This window comes from Octopus bimaculoides, chromosome 3, assembly GCF_046866305.1.
Source record: "Octopus bimaculoides isolate indiv1 chromosome 3, ASM4686630v1, whole genome shotgun sequence".
Classification (NCBI taxonomy): Eukaryota; Metazoa; Mollusca; class Cephalopoda; order Octopoda; family Octopodidae; genus Octopus; species Octopus bimaculoides.
Genome location: NC_142930.1, coordinates 94,297,306 through 94,317,305, shown reverse-complemented (window position 1 = coordinate 94,317,305; position 20,000 = coordinate 94,297,306). Strand labels below are relative to the sequence as shown.

At 34.2% G+C, this 20,000-nt stretch overlaps 1 protein-coding gene across 2 annotated transcripts in view; it reads left to right on the top strand.

Annotated features, from left to right (window-relative positions):
* LOC106880955 (neuronal acetylcholine receptor subunit alpha-10) overlaps positions 1-20,000 on the top strand; it is a 608,885-nt gene that overhangs the window by 216,430 nt on the left and 372,455 nt on the right. For both annotated transcript variants that reach the window (XM_089349378.1, XM_089349377.1), the window contains exon 3: positions 7,222-7,321. The gene's annotated coding sequence lies outside the window, so the exon portion shown is untranslated. The remainder of the gene's footprint in view (positions 1-7,221; positions 7,322-20,000) is intronic.

The following is a 20,000-nucleotide window of genomic DNA, read 5'->3' as shown; positions in this document are numbered from 1 at the left end:
GCCCACACCTACACCCACACACACATATACCTATACTTAGATACACACACCAATATATATTTATATGTATTTTTTATGTATAACCATACACAAACACATATATACACTCACATATGCATGCATATACATATACACACATACAGATACACATGCACCCACATAAACGCGCACAGATACACACACACATTTACATATATACGCATACATACTCACATACACACATGCGTACATATGTACATACATACATATAGCTATACCTCCATATATACATCGATACATATGCACATACACACACACAAGCTTATATATGTTTACATGTTTAGATGTACACACATACACATACGTCTCCATACACACATATATACATATATACACACATACACTCTCACGTGTCTCCGCATGTATACCTACACCCATATACATATACACTCATATATTTGCGCCACAGACCTAATTCCAGTAAGATATATAGAGATGAATATACCTCTTCCTTAATTTCGAACTTGTGCCTATAGACATTCCGGTAATTCCTATTTATAAAATGCATACGTATGTCTATACATATGTAGACATCTGTAAGCTTTAAACGTTATTTTATTAACTAGGTGACCCTTGGAAAAAAGTATGGAAAATAATTCCAAGTTATATAACGAACAAGTACTTTTACCCTTGTCGTACGGCATCGATTTGCCTACTAACAACCATTCAAGGGAGTAATCCTTTTTCTCATCTTTCAATTTCCAAACTAAATTACTAAGCGCCGTACTATATTGCTTACTCCTATCCCTAAAGGATGAGTAATGATTAGAAATTCGTTTCGAGACCTCAAGTGACGAAGCCCCGATATAACTCCAAATCTTCTTATCCGTTATAACATTACACCTATAGACAATGTTTTTAGTTTTAGCATTTGCACTAAGGAATCTTATTCTATTAGGGTTATCTTCAGATATTTCTATTAGTTTATTACCAAAGTTAGTGGTATTATCCATATCCTTTTGGTCTTGACTAACATCTCGACCATTGCCTGTATTATTATTATTATTACCCTCTGTGTTTATGTCAACAGAACTATGACTAGAGTTTGAGGATAAAAGTTTAAAGTTATGAGCGGCGATAATTTGGGTCAAATTCTTGGTGTTTGAAAATCCGAACCTTACCTTATGCTCGTTAATAACCTTATAGTAGAGCGAGTTAATTGGAAAATGTTTCCTAACTACATTCCTGAATAAACTAACTAAATTTGATTTTACTTGCCTCCCATAAGGGACGATGAACCATAGACTATCCTGTTTCCTAGAATAACAACCTACATTATTATCCCTAAAAAACTTAAGCCTACTACTTTCAGCCCCTGGTACACTATCGTTGGATCTTGGCCTATGCTTTAACTTACTGAATGGCTGTAAACCGGGCGGTGTACGTCGCTGGATTTCGGTTGACTGGTTTGTTTACATTCTGTAAGAAAATAACGATGGTAGGTTGCGTGCCGTCGATTATTCTTTCACCCTCTTGGATGATGTGTGTGTTTTGCTAATAATAGTATTGGTGATGGCAATAATGCGACCCTGATGAGATGGAGTATCCAGAAATTTGTAATATGTTGTAATTTGTTACAATATTTTACGAGACATCTTATGATGTGGTTTATTTTTCCGGGATACCCTATTGAAATGTGCATAGGTTTGGCTTATTGTGGTTGTTTCTGTTATTATAATTGTTACTGCAATAAAGTATCTTCAATGCATTGATTTTGAGCTCTATCCTTTAAGAGACATGTATATATATATCTATATATATATATATATATACAATTTGCTGTCTACAAGTATTGCTATCAGTTGGAGTTTTAGCACTTTAGCTACTATTTCTGAACTTCGGTATGTGGTGAAGCAACTGTTGCTGATCTCTTAATTATGTATATATATATATATATATATATATATATATATATATGATGGTCTACTGCGATGCGAACTTCTTAACAGCAGAATATATTTGCCCCTAAATCTACAATGCAATATTGAAAATAGAATTACATTTCTGATATAAGCTTAATTTTGATGAATAATTTATCAGATTATTCATTTATCGTCATAATATTGACGATAAATATGTTCACCATATTACGTTCTGAAATATGCATTGATTATAGTATAAAACAATGTGATTTATCTTCTATCGTGTTATGAATGTGTATAATTTAGCTTTGATTCGTCATTATCTATCTGGATGTCCTTTGATTTACTTGCAAATTAAATAGAGCGCATAATTTCACTATACGTGCAAATATTGTTTTAAAAGTCTTTGTGAGTTCCGAAAATTTCTTAAAATGTCATTAGCAAATATTATAATTCGGTATATCACTTGGTCTTGCTATGGTTTTTGTCGCTATTTGGGAGAGTGAAAATGTGACAGAGAGAGAGAGAGAGAGAGAGAGAGAGAGAGAGAGAGAGAGAGAGAGAGAGAGAGAGAGAGAGAGAGAGAGACAGACAGACAGAATATGAGAGCCGGGTTCTTCATTGGCTAAATGAAGTTTAGATGACGATTCGAGTAATAAATAGAAAGTATTGTGTTGGATGTTTACTACATGCATTTCTATGCGCTGGGCTTAATCATGATTGTGAATTTTAACCACGCAGCCATGACGAATTCGTTTCGCAACTACTTTGGAGTTCAGATTCAATGCGGGGTACCTTGGCCAAGTGTCATCTGCTATAGTACCGAGTGACCCATCGTACACACACACACACACACACACACACACACATTTGCTGAGCATCACCTCGTTGCAGGTTACTTTTCACAGTAGAATTCATTGGCATACTTTTGGCAAACAAAATAAAGATTAAATATCTATTGTAATTTCTATGCTCGGTCGTGGCCAGCACCTAATGCCAAATCTTATCAAAAAAAGGTCTAACTACATTTGTTAAAACTTTAAATATGGAACTTTATATATATATATGTGAATATATCTTGCTCTTCTCTTCCTATACAGAACAATAAAGGAAGATTGTTTTAAAATGCTTCACGGCTTGTTAATCACACGTTGAAATTTAAAATAGGAGATACTTGTCCTCTGATAAACGGTCAGTATACTGTGAAACATATCAAGGCAATATTCATTATATTTGTGTGTGAGTGTGTATGTGTGTGTGTTTGTGTGCATGTGTGTGTGTGTGTGTGTGTGTTTGTGTGTGTGCGCGCTCAAGAAGAGAACAACAAGATGTATTGTCATCTGTTTAAAATATCCACAGCTGAAGGCTTATATATTGTAGTTGAACTACTTTAAATTTATCTTCCATTTACTACCATGTTGAGATGTGTATAAATATTTGATAATTATATAATCAAACCGCTGGCAAACACACGGTAAGCAAATAGTTCTAGTTTATGTTCAATATTAATATTTCTATTTCCTATATATTCACATCGTCGATAATGCGATGAGAGGCCACTTGTTCTCTGATAAGTGGTCAGCGAAGTATCAGACATGACAGAACAATATCCTTCATTTTTTTCTTTGTACGAGGAGAATAACAAGTAGCATTCCCATCTGTTTAAACAAATTATACAGTATACTCTCAAAATTGGAGAACACATCGAATAAGGCAGTTGTAAGCTGGAACGACCTGGTGTTAAACAACCCTAACTACACAGCAAGAAACCAACCAACAAGTTTGTTTCTTTTCTCTTATTTTATATTTTTATATTTCAATATAGCACTTATATCAAATACCGTTTATAGGTGAGGAAATGGCATAAATAGATCGTGGGACGAAATGTCTCAAAATATTTATTCCGGCACCCAGGCGGAATAGTTAGCACGCAGCATAGTTAGTTGGCAGGATAGTTAGCACGCCAGGCAAAATGCCAAGCAGCATTACGTCTGTCTTTACGTTCTGAATTCAATTTCCATCAATGTCAACTTCGCCTTTCGTGGTCGATACAATAAGTGTCTGTTGATCACGTGGGTCGATGTGATCGAATTACACTCTACACCAAAATTGCTGGTCTTGTACTAAAATTTGAAACCAATATTTATTCCTCTCCCCACCCCAGTATATTCTCAGTTTAAATCTCATTGAAGTCAGCTTTTCCTTTCGTTCTTCCAGCGTCGATAGATAAAATACTAGTATTTTGCAGCAGATTGGCAGAAACTTTAAAGGACCAAGGGAGATAATTTGTAACTTTTGCTCTGATTCTTTCCGTTCTAAATTCAAATCCCACTACGGCTTACTTGGTCGGTAGACATAATCCGTTGCACAATTTAATACTGTTACCTAGCAATTGGGTACCTTTTACGGATCTCACTGTGCTGCAAACATTTGAGCCTGGGTTTCAGAAAATATTCTAGCGTCAGGTATTGTAAACGGTTTCTTTAAATCATAATTGTTACCATATATATGTGTGTATACACACAATTATATATGTGTATGTATATATACATACATACATACATATATATATATATATATATATATATGTATGTATATATATATATATATATATATATATATATATATATATATATATATATATATATATATATATTCCTGATAAACTCATGTTTATCTTTGTCATTACATTTAATCTATGAGCATAATATGCTTGCATATATATGTGTTCAGGGTTAACATAGGTAATTATACCAGTAGTATTTATCCCTTATATGGTTATTCCAACCTCTAACTCTACTAACCTATATGTGTATGTACAGCGTTCGAGACATACACACTTCACGTCTGGCTGTACAGCCTTTTTGTTTGTTTATTTCACCGTTTCGTTTTCCTGTCTTGTTTTCCGTCCGCCACTACCCTCCACGAAAACAATTTAATTTGTGTTCGTGGGAAGAACCGTTTTAACGATGCGTACTGCCTTAATTCTTCGAAACGCCGGAGTTTTAATGGTGGCAGCTGATGAAGTGGATGTTTCTATGTGGCTTGCTTGTTTGTTGCACCTTGTTTACCATTTTTGTCCTTGTTCTTTTGCCACATCATGTACCTAGTTATGTATCTATATGTACATGTGGATGAACGTATATACATACATGTACATATATATGTATATACTCATATATTGTTTATATATATATATATATATATATATATATATATATATATATATATATATATATATATATATATAATATATACATGCACATCTGTGTGTGTTAGATATCTCCACCCTGATAAAGGAGGCCAGGTTTATCTGATGTTCTTATACATCCACTACTGGTTGCATATTCTTGACATTTTGTGAATTGTATCTGCCATCATTATTATGTAATTACGAGCCACCGCCCCGCCAAAAAAACAGCAGTCGGGCCTAAAATATCATACCTTCCCTCTTTAATTTTCTGTGTTTTTGTACTCTATGTAACTCTACTCTGTTAATATATAAATATCTACATATTTACACATGAATGTTCATCGACTAAATATTTTGAGTCTTTCTCTTTCTATCTATATGTATATATATGCATATGTACGTTATATATCTAGCTCCTCTCCCCTCTCCCATTCTCTCTGTCTCTGTCTCTCTCTGTCTCTGTCTCTCTCTGTCTCTGTCTCTCTCTGTCTCTGTCTCTCTGTCTTTCTCTATCTCTCTCCCTTTATATATATATATATATATATATATATAGTTTTAGGGAAAATAACCAATTTTCAAGAACTCATCGATGAAAATCCACTATCACATATAGAAAAATTAATAATTAAAAGCACAATAAATGAGTATAATATAAAGTAAAGTAAATATCATAAGATAAATATAATAAAAAGATTACACGTGTTTCATAACCAATTTTCAAATAGAAAAGAAATTTAAATCGATTAAAATCAATTGAAATTATCGAAAATAAGTTCTATTCAAAAATATAGCTACTCGTCAGATCGTAAGTAGAACAATAATTAGATATATATCTCAACCAACAATAAGTACCAAATGAATTAATATGAAATACTTATTATATAAAGATAGAAAAATTATTTAAAAAATATCATAATATCAAAATAATAACCATTCAACAATCATCCCTTCATCCATAATATTAACATGTATATTATATACAAAAAACATCTTACCTAAATTATCATTGTTTTAAATTATCATTGTTTTAAATTATCATTGTTTTAAATACAAGTTGAACGAAGTTTAAGTTTATATATATATATGTGTGTGTGTGTGTGTGTGTGCGTGTGTGTGTGTGTATGTGTATACAATATATATAATTTTTGTATCTTGGGTCTTGGGAAGGTCATAATACCAATAATAAATACAGTTGCTGGCAGAAACGTTAGCACGCCGGGCGAAATGTTTAGCTGTATTTCGTCTGTTTTTACGTTCTGAGTCCAATTCCACCGAGGTCGACATTGCCTTTCATCCTTTCGGGGTCGATAAATTAAGTACCAGTTACGTACTGGGGTCTATCTAGCTATAGCGATATCCATCATCTTCTTTTGCAGTGGGCACGCACAATCGCTTCAAAGTCGGAAAAAATCCTCGGCATTTTGAAAAGTTTTTTTTTTTATGTTCTGAGTTCAAATCTAACGGAAATAAAATTTGCCTTCTGGCCTTTATTGTTTGATGAAATAAATTATAATCCAAAGACGGGTCGAGATAAACCTCTCTCTACGATTTGAACCGATATAACTATATCAGAAGCTAGTAGTAAAAGAAGGTATTTTAAGTGTTTACGTATTTAATTTAGCTTATATAGTTCTTTGTTAAAAATCATCTCAGGTGAACTTTTCTATTTATGTTTCCGGAATCGATGAAATAAAATACCAGATAAGTACCGGAATCCTTTTAATAAGCGAATAAAGCATCCCAGATGTGAATTAAATATTAAACGATCTAAGAAGAAGTTTTAACCTGTTTGTTGATCAATAGTGTGCTCTGAAAATATTAATAATAATAATAATTATAATAATAATAATAGTAATAATAATAATAATAATAATAATAATAATAATAATAATAATAATAATAATAACAATAACAATAATGATGAAGATGATGATAATGATCATAAAAATAATAGCAGTAACAACAACTACAACATCCATAATAATAATAGCAGCAATAGAAGATCGCATGGATTTTATATTGATTATAAAGTGTTTGCAATATTTGAAATCAAGCTACGGCCGTACATATTCTGAAAAAGAAAATATTTAACATTTATGTTTAATCGCCATATTTTTCTTGTTTCAGATACCGGCAATAAGTGGATATCATTATCATTCTTAATGCCGTTAATAACATTCGAAATATAAAATTTCTTCTAACAACACTGATATAACTTCGTAATTTGGTAAGTAAAAACATTTATCTAAAATTTTATATTTTCATTCTTACAGCTCTCTTTCTCTCATACTCACTTACTCACTTGCTATCTATCTATCTAACTAACTAACTATTTCTCTATCTATCAGTGCATCTATCTTTCCTTCTATCGATTTTTTCTAATTCTATCTTTGTGTGCCTGTGTGGTAAGAAGCTTACTTCCTAACCACGTGAACCAGTGTTCTGTCCCGCTGCGTGACACCTTAGCTAAGTACCTTCTTCTAAAGTTTCAGCCTGACGAAAGTTTTTTGAATGGATTTGGTACACAGAACCAGAAAGAAACCTATTAAATTTACATATATATATATATAACTTTTATAAGTAATATTCTAAAAGAATATATAATTGAACTTATGTTGAATGCTCAATTATTTTGAGCAAATAAATATGTATATATGTGTTTTTATATTATTAATAAATTCATAAACTCATCAATAATATACTCAGGAAATCAATATTTAATGTTTTGAAAGACATACATCCAACATGACACGGCAACATAATAAATTTAAAATTTAAAATATAAATATACGAAATATAAATATCAATACATATAAAAATCTGAATATAGATAAATATATGTGTGAATATATATGCGTATAAAAATTTATGCGTAATTAAGCATGAATATTGTAAAGTCTAAAATATAAAATATAAAGTAACCTAAAATTTAAAGAGTTAAATATATTATTGATGAGTTTATTAATTTATTAATAATATAAAAACACATACACACACACACACACACACACACACACACACACACACACACACACACACACACACATATATATATATATATATATATATATATATATATGTGTGTGTGTGTGTGTGTGTGTGTATCCATGCATGTATGTATGCATGTATATATATATATAAAGTGATGGCATGTTGTTAACTTAACGTGACAGTCCCATGAAAGGGAAGAAAGCTACTGCTATTTAGCCACTGGAAGCACCGTTTCCAGCTGGCCATAACACATTTTTTGTGTCCTTATTTTTTCAAAGGGGAGATATATACCTCCACCCAGCAAAGCCAGCATCCAGAGACTATTTTCAGAGTCATTGCTCATCATCAGTCTGTAGTAGTATGGCTTGCTAGCTGATTTCTTTTATTAAGCACAAAGGCTCTTATAAAGGTAGGACGATACTAAAACAGACAAAACAATACAGTGGGGTGCACAAAACATATAGCGGATGAAATTATGGATAAAATGATATGAAATGTCTAACCTGCACTCCACAAGCAGGCAGTGTCATTTTACTGTTTATGTATATCATTTAACTTTCAGTTCAATATTCATTTTGGATCATTTTTATATTTTACCCTTCCTTCTCTACTATACCATAATATTTGTTTATCAGCTCCTCATTCCACTGTGTCATCTCCGGCTTCACCACACGTGGGTCTAGAGGACCTCGACCTCCAGTAGCCTCCGCATATCTTCTCATTTTACTCAGTTATTCACCACCACCCAACAATGGCGGCTTCGCACAAAAAAAAATGGCTAGAATTCTTCAAAAAACAACGAAAAGGTGTGGCTAGGTAGCTGTCGATGCCTATTCGCTTTTGAAAACATATATTTCAAGTAAAATACATTAACTGATTTCTAAAATAGAAATAATACATTTCTAAATCTCTCTGAGAGATTTATACACTAGCAGCACGATAAAGAGATGGCATATTGTCAACTTAATGTTTTCAATTTAATGTGACAGTAGCATTCTTCTCTTTCATGGGACTGTCACATTAAGTTGACAACAAGCCATCTCTTTACCGTGCTGCTACTGTATAAATCTCTCAGAGAGATTTAGAAATGTAATATTTCTATTTTCGAAATTAGTGAATGTATATCACTTGAAATATATATGTTTCCAAAGGCGTATAGGCATCGACAGCTAGTAAGCCATTTTTTTTTTGTTTTTTGGGAGGAGTCTAGCCGAATTCTTTTGCGAAGCAGCCATTGTTGGGTGGCTGTGAAGCAATTGCAAAATTGAAGAGTTACTCGAACGCTACTGGAGGTCGAGTTGCTATAGACCCACGTGTGCTGAAGCCGGAGAAGATGGAGTGGAATAAAGAGAAGATAACTAAATATTGTGAGAATGTAAAAAAAGAAGAGTCAAACATAAAAATGACCCTGCCAGAGGAGGAAAAAAGCAAAATGGAAAGCAAAATGGTAACATTCAGAACATTTTTGAATGAAAATGGGAGAATGGGTTCTAACACGCGCCGCAGGAAGAGATAGAGGAAATGTTGGTGTTGAACATGGGAGAAATGATAACGTTTTTTACAAGAGGAAGAAGGTACGGAACTATAGTAGTAACCTTTCTTTCAGAAGAGGAAGCGAAAAAATCAGGCAACATGATGTTGACGGGAGTAAAATGGACGGTGATGCCGAACTGTTGGGCCAAAAGAATCGCCAGGGCCAGGGTGGGAAGAATTCCACCGTCGATAGACCCAAAATGGGTAATAACCGCAACATTTAATTCAGAGCTGAGAAAGAATGGAAAAGACCTGAGGATTGGCATAGTAAGTAGAATACAACAATTGAATCAAACATCCAGTCAACATCATAGTGTTTGGAGTGATCACTAGTGATGGCGACGTTATACCTCCAGTCATCTTCCCACACGGCCTCAGCCTCAACACGGAGGACTACATCAAGTGCCTGCAGGAGGTACTGCTGCTCTGGGTCAAGAGGGTGGCTGCTGGAATACTATGTCTGACAAGATTCTTCACCCTGCCACACAAGCAGGAGAACCCAGTCATGACTGTCAGACAATTTCTACGACCACATCACCACTAATATTTGGCCACCTAACTCCTTAGACTGCAACTACCTTGATTATTAATTATGTGGGCGCAGTTGAGCGAGAAACCAGCAAAACCAAATATGCACTAAAAGCAAGGATTACGGCAACATTCATCAACTTAAAAAGCAGACGGTCCAGAAGAGTTACATGAGATTCTGAAGTTGTCTAGAGGCTGTGGCTGAAGCCAATAGCAATTTTATTAAATAAATTTACTCTTTAATATTTCAAGATAATGTTAAATATATCTGTTAAAATGAGATGTCAGTGTTATATTCATTTTTTGCGAAATTTAGATGACAGCATATTCACCGCACCCTGTATGTATGTATATGTCTGTGTGTGTATTCATATATATGTTTGTATGTATACATGCATAAATGTATATTCTGCCTTTGTGTGTGTGTAATCTCTTTGTGTAGGTTGTAATTAACATGAGAATAAATTGTCAATAACATGGTAATAATAATTTACTTCTGAACCAGTCGGCTGTTAATCTGGGGTTTCCCGGGCGACCGGTTCAACAGACCTGACTGAATGAAGGATAAAACATTAATGTTAATTACTATAGTTAGATAACTTGGCCTTAAGATTGCAGTAAATACCGGCCTAAAAATAGCGACGTTTTTAGACATAATTTAGATAGTCAAGCAAGCCCATATAATTCACCGAATGCAGAAGCCATTTATATTAATAATTGTTCTAATGGCCTAACTTCATAAAATATATACTGGAGAATAGATAGGTGAATCTCCAATTTATCTTCAAACAAGTACATATCTGACAAAAGATCTCTCTACTGTAATACAGTAGTGAAGAAAATCAATTAATTTCCTTCAGCTGCTGTAGTCTTATTCAGCATTATTCTGAAGGATAGAAAGGAAGAAGAACAGCTCATTATAGGGAAACGCACCTTGATAAATTTCTCCAAGAAACATTAAAAAAATCACCGACATAAGGATACACACACACACATACTAGTATACTACACTCATCACGTGATTGACAGAGTCATCTTTTATTCTAGAGTATACATAATACTGCCTCTACTGCTTTGTTGATATTACATTTCACATAATTAGTCTTTAGGGTTAGCTCTTGCACTGTTCATATTCGGACTTCACTCTCAACTTTAATGCCCCGATCTAACTTGGTTATGCATTAATTTTTTATCTATGTAGATTATACTTTTTCCTTCTTATAATCATAATTCGTTTCAATGCAACTTTCACTTTGCAAAACGCAATGTTAGTTTGCCTGCATCAGCCAAAATCATGTATTGTATTTTATGTCAAGTCTGTTAATGCCGTTTATGCAGCTTGGTCACCTCTATATATAGGAAGAAAATTCTATTGACATCCCTTAAATTCAATGCATCAGTCATCGGCATTACCATTCATATTTTGATACATATTCTCTAAATGCTTTATTCTCTACATTTAATAATCTCAACTCATCGTTATTGCGTATACTGAGTCAGTCTTGTTTCTTCTAAATTCTATTCATTTACTTTATAAAGCGAACTTCAACCTCATAAAATCTTCATATAAACTTTTCATTTAGTTTTCCCTTGGTATTATATGTTTGACATATGCCAAAATATTTCAATGTCTTTCTTCATCTATCCCTCTGGTAACGTTATTTTATCAGAAAACAAGCTTTCTTCTTCGTAAAATCAGCACTAAACTGTTCTTAATTGCGAAAACAATACCCCATTTTTTTATGGAACAAACGAAGTGTTTACTAGCGCATCAATTTTATCTATGTTTTTTTCCACATATCTTAAAACAGTTCATGAATAGTATAATACATATGTTTTTTTGTCTTTTAGTCAGTCAGAAAGACCCTTTACAGGACCTCTGAGACTGATGAAGTAGGGAGAGTGTATCCTTCAGTCAGAAATCTGGCCCCAGTGCTTGCAGCAGTTGACTCCGCTAAAGGCTCCCACGCTGCCGGGTGATGGTGTTGAACTCGGGGTTGGGTCACGTCTACAACCCCACAGACCATGGCGGGATTTGAACTCAGAGCTGGGTTAAATACTATTAGGTTCTTAAAATTTTATGGATCCGAATGTATGAAATACAAAGTTGACTTTGTCCGCATTTGGACCTTCCTAAGTCACACCTAATACTCGTTAGAGGTAGCATGAACACAGCAAACAACAGTCGTGGTAAACGTAGATTCCGCTCTTTATTACAATCTCTTCCAGTAACTCTTCTTATGAGGTATGTTCATACTTCTAGTATTTATGTTTCATTCATTAAAGTCAGCGACATTGTTTTCTATCCTGAAGCAATTCATGTATTCTCTTACCAATGAGTGAGGAAGTGAATCATACGCTTTATTGTAATCGTATATTTCCACTTACAATCGTTCAATATCATCTTGTCTATTTAAAATCTGTTCAGTAGTTTCTCTGCTGTTTCTACCATTACTACTATTTTCTACAACTGTTTGAAGAAATCAGTACATGCTACTACAATAATTCGGCTCAAAGGTTCCCACATCGTAGGAAAGCATCATATTAGGCAAAAGTTATTAGTATTATCATCATCATCATCATCATCATCATCATTGTGGGGTGACTAGCTGGTAGAATCGTTAACACGCCTGACAAATTGTTTAGTTGCATTACATTCCGAGTTCAATTTTTTCGGAAATCAACTTTGCCTTTCACTCGTTTGGGGTTGATAAAATAAGTATCAGCTGAGCACTGGGTTCGGTCTGGTCGACTTACTCATCTCCCAAAATTGCTGGACTTGTGCCAAAGTTTGAAACATTATTATTATTATTATTATTATTATTATTATTATTATTATTATTATTATTATTATCATTACCATCATCATCGTCATCGTCATCATCATCATCATCATCATCATCATCATCATCATCATCATCATCATCATCATCATCATTATTATTACTATTATTATTATTATTATTATCATTGAATAGAGAGTAGCGCATGCCTTAAAAATAAAGCAGGGGTACAAATATACCAAGTTCAGTATACCCACCATGACTAACCGTCTGATAAGGGTACACCATGCACATGCATCACAAACACAAATGTGCGACACGGTGACCCCATATCAAATTAATTGGTGCATCACCTTACAAGTGAGGCCAAGTTAAATTGTTTTCTGATCTAGCAGCCCATCTTGCTCAAAAGGTTCCTGTATAAAGGTTGTATGAGGATGATGAGCGAAACACCACTGTTTCCAATGGTAAATTATTCAAACCCTAAAGAATTTCTATCGACACCTGGTTATAATGCACCTGCAATAGTCCTTTTTTTGTGATCGGAGATGCACATATCATCAGCTACTAAGAGATATGCTCAAATGGTTAAAGTCAAACATCTGACAAGAAATCTGTGCTGTTGAATTTGCTCTTGCCCAACTTGGTGTAACACCAAGACAAATAATATACATGTTAAAACTTCCAATGAATTAAGATAAAAACATGAGAACCCCTGTTTGGTTCTGCATCAGGATAAATTATTATTATTATTATTATTATTATTATTATTTTATGTTTGACTTTTGTTTTGCATTTGTACAAGTTGGATCCAAGTCTCACCCAGAGACCTCAAGAGACAACAAGTTAGAAGTTCATGTAGGTGTTATGCCTAGGGTACCATATATTTGGGTACCATTATTATTATTATTATTATTATTATTATTATTATTATTATTATTATTATTATTATCATTATCTTCTTTCAATTCTGTTTCCATTTCTTGCCGAGTGTTTTCCTGACAGCTAGAGCAGACAAACTCCCTGTATACACTGGTAGACCATTAAAATAAACACACCAGTTTGTTCATCTACGAAGTCATATGATAGAGAAAAATGAGAAGAAAGACATAGAGGAAAAGGAATAATGAAAAAATACAAAATACAAAATAAATAAGTAAACAAAGAAAGTAAAGAGGCGAAAAGAAAAGAGAATTCACGGCGACAATGCTCTTCTCAGTACGTGTGACGTACTAGTTAAGACAATCTTTTGCACTTCTTGCATGGATGGTAAGCCAGGGATCATTCTTAAATAATTTTAGTTCCTTTTTGATCATTCCAAGTACTCCTACAATCAGTGGTAGTTTAACCGTCTTGAGATGCCACAACTTTTCGATTTCGATTAACAAGTCTTTACATTTTCTGAGCTTGTCAGATTCTTTTGCCGAGATGTTATGGTCACAGGGTATGCTCATGTCAATCAACAAACAAACGTTATTGTTTTGGCCTTTCACAACAATATCTGGCGTATTTGCTTTGATGGCTCGCTCTGTACACACTGGGAAGTCCCAAAGAATCGTTACATTTTATTTTGCCGGGTATGATGTAATGTGTGAGCTGTCCACAGCCAGCAGACTAAGGTGACATTTGTTTACTGGTCATGCTTCAAGAATCCTGTGAAAATTTCTTGTAATTCCAAACAATGCAGATTTTTGTAGGTGTTGATATTATCATTATCTTTATTATTATTATTATTATTATTATTATTATTATTATTATTATTATTATTATTATTATTATTATTATTATTATTATTGTTATTATTATTATTATGATATTTTAAAAGGATTGACCTAACTCTTCACAAAAGTAAGCAGACAAGGCGAAGAGTGCGATGCGATTGCAATAGATATTTTATTAGTTGAACGCTCTTCGTCTGATCTGTCATCATCACCATCATCATCATCAGCAGCAGCAGCAGTATTATTATTATTATTATTATTATTATTATTATTATTATTATTATTATTATTATTATTATTATTATGTAAGGTGGCGGAGTGGCAGAATCGTTAGCTCGCTGGACGAAATGCCAAATGGAATTTCGCATTTCACTACGTTCTGAGTTCAAATTCCGTCGAGGTCGATTTTGTATTTTATCCTTTCAGGGTCGATAAACTAAGTACCAGTGAAAGTCTGGGGTCGATGTAATCGGCTAATCCCAAATTTCAGGCCTTTTATAGAAAGAATTATTATTATTATGTGAGGGAGTGAGTAGTGCATGCCATAAAAGTGAAACTGGGGTAAAATATACGAAGCCCAGTATACCCATCATGACTACCCATCTGATAAGGGTACACGAGACATATGCATCACAATATGTGCACGACATGGTGACCTCATATCAAGATAAACAGCGCATGACCTTGCAAGTTGAGCCCAGTTGAAATTTTCTTCAGGTCGAGTAGTCATCGCCACTTAAAAGGTCCCTTAATAAGAGTTGCTTAAGGATGTTGAACGAAATACCCATGTTTCCAGTGGTGAATTATTCAAACTCACACCCGCAAAATATTCCTCTCAACTATGATGCTCCCCAACTACTACTGCTCGGGATCATCCACCAAGGCGCATGCTCAACTGGCTAAGGTCAAACAACTGACAAGCAAATCTGTGGTATTGAGTAGAATATTTGCTATAGCCCATATGTTATACCAAGTCAAAGCGTGTACATTTCTTCTTCTTCTTCTTCTTCTTCTTCTTCTTCTTCTTCTTCTTCTTCTTCTTCTTCTTCTTCTTCTTATTATTATTATTATTATTATTATTATTATTATTATTATTATTATTATTATTATTATTACATTGTAAAGGGGAGCTGGGAGTCTCGTGCACGCGCTGGACAAAATATTTAGCGGTGTTTCTTCTGGCTATACTTTCTGAGTTCAAATACCAACGGGGTTAGTTTTACTTTCCATCTCTTCGGGATTGGTAAAATAAAGAACCCGGAGTTGATGCTATCGATCAGCCTCCTCCCGCTAAAATTCCAGGCCTTGTTTTGTATAACATAATGGATTATTATCATTGTTGTTGTTAAAAAAAAGAAGTTCACATAAAATCTTTGTTTCTTTTCCATTTTAAGTAGTTTAAAATTATGGCATTCATTTTCTGAAGGTGGCCAGGCAACTGCTGAGATAGTCCTTCTCACTTTATAAGCGCAGAGCAGGCTTTTATGTCCATTCAAAAAATGAAGTCTCGTAATATTTTGCTGAAATTTCCAAAATGTTTTCAGTGGAATTAGAGAAGAGAATAGTGGGTATAGAAGAAAATCTATCTCTAATTCCGTCGTTAAAGAAATATGGTAGCAAATCAAATGATCCACCTGCGAGTAATGAATATTATACTATAAAGTGGAAAGAAATACTTCACTGACTTATAACGTATGACCGTCACTAACAATAACAAATACAACAGTAAAAAAATACAGGTAAAATTAGCGACAGTAACACACCACCCCAACTACAACAAATGTAACTAAGGAAACAACATGAAAATTAGCGATTGTCGTCATATTCAACAAATGGAGCAAGACAACAGTAACAACAGCGAAAACAGTGCATCAAGAGAGCGTAACATGAGTGAGAACAATACTTTCAACAGTAGTAACAATATCAACAACTAGAGCAAGAAAGGAAGAACAACTCATCCATTACCACGGATACAAAAAATACACGCCGTTTGTCAGCGTATTGGAGATATGTACGAAGGACACATGCACGAAGCAATATGCGGTGTGAGAAAGCAAAGGAAGTATGGGATGGCAGTTGAAGAAGAAATTTTTAAAAAGTGATACATGCATGCCAATAATTATCCATTCATACTCTTGTATTTAGGGAAATTACTATGTCAGGTGACACTAAGCAATATATCACCTGAAATAAGCATGAATTACTTTAGAATAATGTTCGAGGAGTATGAGGAGATCATTAATACGAAAAAAACGTCTCACAGGCCTGTCTGATCAAACACTAACGGTGCAGATGTTGTTCACATCAGGAAATAGACAAGAGAATCCAGAAGTCATTCACTTGGCCAATGCAAATATATATATATATATATATATATATATATATATATATATATATATACACACACATATTTTTATGATATTTATGTATGGATTAAATGAGTGTAATTGTACTTCATCTGTTAATTAAATAAATAAATGAATAATGAAATTCAACAAGGAATCGAAATCAAATCAATCACTTGCATCAGTGAATCCTCACGTTTACTCTATGACGGTGGTGGCAGTGGAGTGTTTGTCATTTCTACCTCGATATCAGAAATAATTTTCCAATATCCATGTGCGATGTCGAGTTTTTGCAAGTTTTTCCTCTTTCATATATTAACATATTTAACGTAATTAAAACGCAATTTCTCCTTGAGACCGATAATAAATGAAGGCATTGCTTCAGATTTCCTTGGTTATATCAGCCAAACGACTGTCTGCAGTGACGTCAATAGCTTTATGAAAGCAAGAAAGCTGGACAAAAGATCGATCGATTCGGTTAGTAACATAATAGTAAAACCTCACATTGCTAGAACTATTTATACTTGACATGACAAGGATTATTTTTAAGCACTTCGGAAAGGTTCTTAGTACCATTTTCCAGTACTAAACATTGCTTTCCTAAATGTTTTTCTATTATTAGCATATTGTTTTAGTGGAGCATTTCTTTGTTATTTCGAAGGAGTTTGCTATATATGTATGTATGTATGTATGTATGTATATGTGTATGAATGAATGTACGTATATAGGCATGCATGAATGTTTGTCTGTGTATATATGCATACATTCACGTATGCCTGTAGACAGACGAATGTTACGCTCATTTATATAAAATATGTCATGTTTAAAAATAGTTCTTGCTAATGAATGTACACAGGAATACGTCAGCATTTTCAGTATTCAGGCATGTGTATATTAAGTCTATCATTACTTAGGAAATCTGCTTATCTATCAAAATGTTCTCTGCCACATCCTTGTATCATTCCGCTGAATGCTACTAAGTCATATGCGTGCATCAGTGACATATACATGCGCACATTCACATACACATAAACACATGCATAGATATATGTGTGTGTGTATGTATGTGTATGTATATATAAATATATATGTGTGTGTGTGTATACATACATACATACATATATATATATATATATATATATATATATATATATTTAAATTCAATAATAGGATGAATTCTTTTACAAGAATTTATCAAGTAGCTAGCGTGAAAAAAACCTCATAAGGGAAAATCCATCATTTATTCCCAAAATATATTTAATTATATTAGGGCAATACTATACAAGAATGCCTCACGCTATGAGGGACTTTATGGTCAGACTACCATAATGTGTTTTTTTATGGTAGTCTGACCTTAGAGTCCCTCATAGCGTGAGGCATTCTTGTATAGTAATGCCCTTGTATAAATATATATATATATATGAGAGTAAGAGGGATCTTATATCTTATTTATTTTCATCATTAGACCGAGGCCATTCTGAGTTATCACCATGGAGACGTTAGTCGAAAAAATGACTCCAGCACTTATGTTTTAAAGCCCGGGAATATTCTATCGTTCTTGTTTATCGATCCGCTTGGTTACTGAGATGTCATGTCAAAACCGGTTAGCAAGTGGTGGTGGTGGGACAGACACAAAGATATACGTACCTAGATATGTACATATATATATATATATATATATATATATAAATATATATATATATATATATATATATATATATATATATATATCCAACAGAGGGGGTTTTTGTGCAGTTTCTGTCGCCACCAAACAATACTTTGGTGAACGCAGGTATCGTGCAATGCAACCGAATATGGGAAACGGGATGAGATGCTTTGCCACAGCTTTTTTGATACAGAGAAACTGGCACAGTTGAGTGGACACTCGGATTGCATTGGAGACCTTGCTTTTCGTACTGGATGCAAACACACACACACACACACACACACACACACTCGCATACATACACACACATGCACACACATACGTATGTATATTCAGAAATACGCACAGACAACTTTATTGTGTGAGAGGGAGAAAGAGAGAAGGGGAGAGAGGAAGCGAGAGAGAGAGAGGAAACGGGAGAGAGAGAGGAAACGGAAAAGAGAGAGGAAGCGGGAGAGAGCGAGAGGAAGCATGACAGAGAGAAAGGAAGTGGGAGAGAGTCAAATTGCAATTTATCAATTGATCTCGATCGGCTTGAACTCAGATCGTAAAGACCAACAAAATGCCACTAAGCATTTTGCCCGGTGTGCTAACTATTGTGCCAGCTCGACGCCGTGTTCGATCGGCATGAACACTTTCTCTCTCCTAATGCACTTACAAATATGCTCACACACATAAATACAGAGAGAGAGAGAGAGGGGGGAGAAAGAGTGAATGGGAAGAGAATGTATGAGGCAAAAAAGAACGAGAAAAACATTAAAATGTCTGATGACAAATAAGTTAGCGTCGAATCAGCGACGCCAAATAAGCAGTGCCAAATTGGCTCTGCCAAAACGTCTCATACCCATATATATATCTAATTGCTCACATACATACATACATACATACATACATACATACATACATGTTAGTTGTCTACTCCTTATGCAGAGTTTGACCACTTCCTGTAACTACACCTTAGCACACTCATGGCGTCTGATGTGGCGTTTTAAACCAATGTTCTGAAAAGACACCCACATAGATTGCACCTCCGATTTGGACCACCAAGAGGTACAGATCAGTTCTGCTCTTTGTGGAAATTAAATGTCTCTTGAGGCCTCCGTTGAATTTGCAAACCTTCTGGCATACACTGCATTCAATGATGTGCACAGACATATAGGCAGAATAGTTGATGGAGGTTCGTTTTCCATGCGTTCACAGATAAGATTTGAAGCCAGTAGAAGATAGGCATGGTTTGTCACAGACTGTGCACACAAAAAGGTCATTGTCATTCACCTTCTCTATCGTTACATACATACATACATACATACATACATACATACATACATACATACATACA